This window comes from Limulus polyphemus, unplaced genomic scaffold (assembly GCF_000517525.1).
Source record: "Limulus polyphemus unplaced genomic scaffold, Limulus_polyphemus-2.1.2 Scaffold4686, whole genome shotgun sequence".
NCBI lineage: Eukaryota > Metazoa > Arthropoda > Merostomata > Xiphosura > Limulidae > Limulus > Limulus polyphemus.
This window is the reverse complement of record NW_013670296.1, coordinates 12,269-17,332: the sequence shown is the minus strand read 5'-3', so window position 1 is coordinate 17,332 and position 5,064 is coordinate 12,269. Positions and strand designations below refer to the sequence as shown.

The 5,064-nt window shown below is 34.0% G+C and overlaps 1 protein-coding gene across 2 annotated transcripts in view; it reads left to right on the top strand.

Annotated features, from left to right (window-relative positions):
• LOC106471537 (aromatic-L-amino-acid decarboxylase-like) overlaps positions 1–5,064 on the top strand; it is a 38,037-nt gene that overhangs the window by 21,824 nt on the left and 11,149 nt on the right. The gene's annotated exons all lie outside the window — the stretch shown is intronic.

Sequence of the window (5,064 nt, the reverse complement as noted above, 5' to 3'; positions counted from 1 at the left end):
ACTATTCCTTAATAAGAGCTAAAAGCGGCCCAAGTTGTCAATTGATGATATTGACTAGCTGCCTATCACTCTTCTCTGTAACTGCTAAATTAGGGATGGTTAGTGGTGATAACCCTTGCTTAGCTTTTCACAAACTTAAAACAACATAATGCACTTCTTTAAGCTAAGTTTAAAGTTAAAGCCAGTTTGTTTGTTTTTTTGTAAATCAAGAAAAATGCATACATTGATACAGTCAGCTATATTTAAGTTAAAGTATTTTTAAAACAAATATGAATTTTATATTAATAAGTAATATATAATACTTCTGTTTTATACGTTAGCTCTAACAGTAACTCTGATAACGGTAGATAACCTGTAGCTTAGGAAGCCAAATACTGAAATCGTCCGGCCTATTTGCGTGTTTCTGGTTGTGACCTATTCAACTTATGATGTTAGGGCTTAAACCAATGCATTCTACTCGAAGAACACAAAATACTGAAACTCATAGGATATAGTATTAGAATCATAAAACGATATGGAATGAGCCGAAGGGTTGTCTTTTTAAAACGAAAGTTTTGCTATTAATGTGTAAAGTTTTCATAACTTTCAGACATATGCAGCACCTCTATACCTACAACTGTACAAGACTTAAATTAGGCCTTAAGTGTAATTCACCATTGTCTGTAACCTAAGTTTTGTTCCTGTTATAGAGAAACCGAGGAAGTAACTGCATATAACTATTACACTCATTATATTTCTGTTTTTCTATATATTCTTACTTGATCTTCTTACAACACCACCAACACACTGCAATTTCTAATCCATATATCCAGAGTTAAAAAAAAACAAAAAAAACAAACAACAACAACAACAAACAAGTACACATCACTAAGTTGAATAGGGGGTAAGGAAACAAATCGTATATACATGTAACATTACTAAATTAGAAGGAGGTAACGAAGCCAAAAACACATAACCTTATTATTATTATCATGAACTTCTGAAGGCGATCGCTGAAGAGAATTGAAAGCTATCTCTTATTAAAAACTTTAACAATGCAATGTGCTGTATACCCATTTTTTGATATTTAATATTGTGTATGCTAATTTTTATAGCTTTGAGTCTGTAACTTAAGTTATGCTCATTTAGACCTGTACAGAAGTAAAAATAAGAACTAAGCGGAACTAGAACTTAGACGGCTCGAATAGGCCTAGGATGTGATGATCACCTGAGGTTTAACTTAATAATTTAATGTTTAACTAGAAGCTTTATTTGTACTCATCTTCGAGATTAAGTACCACAAACGTGGCATAAGGATACAACCTTGAAATCCACCAACTGTACTATAAAAAATTAAAAACAGCCAAATTATTTTTCTTGATACTTACAAAAATAAAAAAATCTTCTTAGAAAACAATAAAACATCGAAATAAACTAATTACACACACTGAATACTGTTAAATGCAAATTTAATAGCAAGAACAAATACATAATTACATCAAAAAATAAATACAATAATTGTAGTTCTTTAGGTATTGTTAAATATGGAATTCGCCGACGTTCGTAAATATACTCACGTATTAATAACACAGGCATCGGGTGACGTTTAGTTAGAATTTATTAATCAACATTTACACACAAAACAAACATCTTACACTATTTTTTGTTATTTAACTACACTCATAGAGGAGAACATGTGCATAAAAAAATGGTACTTTTAATACAAATTAATTGCTTAATTAATGATAGTTATTAAAATATAAATGCTTACACTGGCGGACAAAGAAATGGGAACTATAGAAATTAGAATATCTAGCAAACACTAGAGCATTCGCCAAAGTACATGATAGTTCTAGAAACGTTGCGTCACAGTAGTCATGTGACTCGATGACGCAACAATATATATATATATATCAACTTAGGATCATGTTATTTACAAATTAAGCCCAAAGTGTGGCGATCAGTTGAATAAATGAATTAAAAAAATCACAAAATATAGATAGTATCATTTGTTTGTTTGTAGTTAAGTTCAAAACTCCACAATGCGAGAACTGAATTCGTAATCTGACTTTTAGCGTTATTAGTCCACAGACTTTCCGCTTAGGTGGGGTAGGCGGATTTTCCCCTCTTATATATACGTGACGCGAGAGATTATTGTACTGTGTGTGTAGATAGTGAGTAATTGATCTGCGGTCAGAAGTATTATTGACGTTCGTTGATATAGCGCGAGCATTGAGATTAAGTGTATCGAAGAGTTATATTCGGAAAGAATAAACCAGTTTTATTAAGTAAAGACTTGTGTCGTTAAAGTTTCGTTGGAACGAAGTTACGGAAAGTTAATTAACAAACGGAGACGTAACAATATTATTGGTTAAACACCATGTTTTTATTTCTCTTATTGCATGCGTGTTAGATACTACATGTGGTACTATAGATTATTTATACAACCAAGTGCCTAGTAGAATACGATTAATTCAGATTGTTTATCTAAATAAGATGGTCTAGGGCCTGGCATGTCCAGGTGGCTATGGCGTTCGACTTGCAATCTACGGGTCACGGGTCTAAAATCCATTCCTTAACATGCTCACCCTTACAACTATGGGGGCATTATAATGTTATGATCAACCCCTATCCATTAATAAAAAGTAGTCCAATAGTTGCCTTCACTATGGTCTATCACATTGAAATTAGGGGCAGCTAGCGCAGATAGTATTCGAGTCGCTTATGCACTAAAAATTCAAAAATCAAACCAATCACAAAAGTGATACACTCGAATAAAGCCTATAACAGTACAGACTGACATGCTATGCTCAGTAGTAGTTTTCTAAATATAGTCATGGCAATTGTGATTGGTCAAATATACTCCATGCAAAAAGTTACAGTAAAACTCCATGTTTTAGTGGGAGCTGTATGCACTGGAACTGTTTTTAATGAAAGTTGGAAACTGAAATTTTACAAAAGCGATATTAAGTATCTCATGGTATGTTCTTTACGAGATAAACGACAGTCTAATAAAAACCTTGCCAACGGCCTTGTTAAACGAACGTGAATGTTACCTCGAGAACTGGTCTCAGTGGATGTGCAATTGCTCGAAAACCATCGCCAAGAAGTAAACAAAACAAAAGATTGAAATGAGATTGAGGCTACAGTCAGTGGAATCAGCGAAGCTGGAGATTTGTGCTCTTTTTCATAAGAATACAACTTCGATTTGTTTGGAATATCAACGACAGTTTTCCACTGGCGGGTAAGTGAACAATATGATAGTCAACGACAGTTTTCTACTGGCGGGTAAGTGAACAATATGATAGTCAACGACAGTTTTCTACTGGCGGGTAAGTGAACAATATGATAGTCAACGACAGTTTTCCACTGGCGGGTAAGTGAACAATATGATAGTCAACGACAGTTTTCTACTGGCGGGTAAGTGAACAATATGATAGTTAACGACAGTTTTCTACTGGCGGGTAAGTGAACAATATGATAGCCAATTTATAACATCTACACTGAAGCCAACGGTGTCTGTGATCTACACAATTTTGATAGTTTTCTGACAAGTACAAGTACAGACAAATTATGATTCATCATGTCAAAACCTTAGGAACATGACTCCCTGGGTAGGTGGGGGTTAATTTTCCAGTAAAGCAGTTATCTCAAGCACACAGTAAATGTGATATTAAAGAGGCCGATGGAACACTCATAACCATGGCTTGGTCTGCACAAAGTCCCAACATGAACACTCTTGGGGTGAGGCTATATGACATTATTAATAAACTGAGGATGTTGAACGACGATTAAACAATTTCACTGAATATTGGGGGAGTAATACAGGATACTTGGAAATATTGGGGGAGTAATACATGATACTTGGAAAAATATTCCACAATCGTATTTTGATAAGCTGTATAGCAGCATGATTGTTTGTTTGTTTTCGGATATTTGCGCAAAGCTACTCAAAGACTATTTGCGGTAGCTATTACTAATTTAAGCTGATAAACTAGAGGCAAGACAACTATTCAACAGCATAGCACCCGCCGCCAAAGCCTTGGGCTACTCTTGTCTGGCCGAATTCTAGAATTTGACCGTCATTCTTATAACGCAGCCACGGTCCCAAAGTGTGGAGCGAGATGTTTATTTATTTTTGCAGTAGTGGAACGTGAACGATAGAACCGTAGGTCCATAGTCTGGCTCGCTAACCACTGAACAATACTTGATCTAGCAGCCTAAAACAAGATGTAAAGCAAAGTGCTCAAATCATCTATTATAACAATACTCGGTTTTTGTCTGTTCTGAAAATGCGCGCGCACTTTCAACGGAAGTAAATTAACCTTAGAAAACATTTTGTACAACAAGATATTAAAAGCTTATTGAAGTTTTTAAGAATCTCTAACGTTAGGTTGTAGGATAACATTATAAGTTTATTTATTATTGATATTAAGTACAGTAAGGTTTAGCTCTAACTAAACTAAAGTAAACAACGTACACAACTTAAAGTGTTAACTTGTCTCTTTATCTTTAAATAAGTCGAACTGAATAAAGGCTTAACTAATGTTAGGCCTAAGACAAGTGAACTTATAAATTACTGTGTCTGTGATTAGAATTATTTTGTATTATTCTATAAATCCTGTATTTAAAGAACTACTTTTGCAATAAATATACTAATTTGATCGCAAGTATTTTGCGGGTCTCAGCTAGTACAAAATAGTAATGTATTGTACAACTTAGTCACTTTTTTTGTATTTTCTACAATCATGTTTTGCATCGTTGATAAATTTGCCATTTATTTACAATTACTTGTTGTTTGTGACTCTGGTATATACGTGTATCACCAGTGCGTTCCATAATTATTTCCAGTACTATAAACATACATACACACTGAAACGTTATGGAATAGTCTTTATCAATACTGTTACGTCTCCGTTTGTTAATTAATTTTCCGTAACTTAGTTCCGACAAAACTTTAGTGACACAAGTCCTTTCTTAAATAAAACTGGTTTATTCTTTCTGAATATAACTTTACCGATACACTTAACTTCAACAGTTGCGCTGTAACAAACTATAATTCACGTATCACGAGCTAGACTTCAA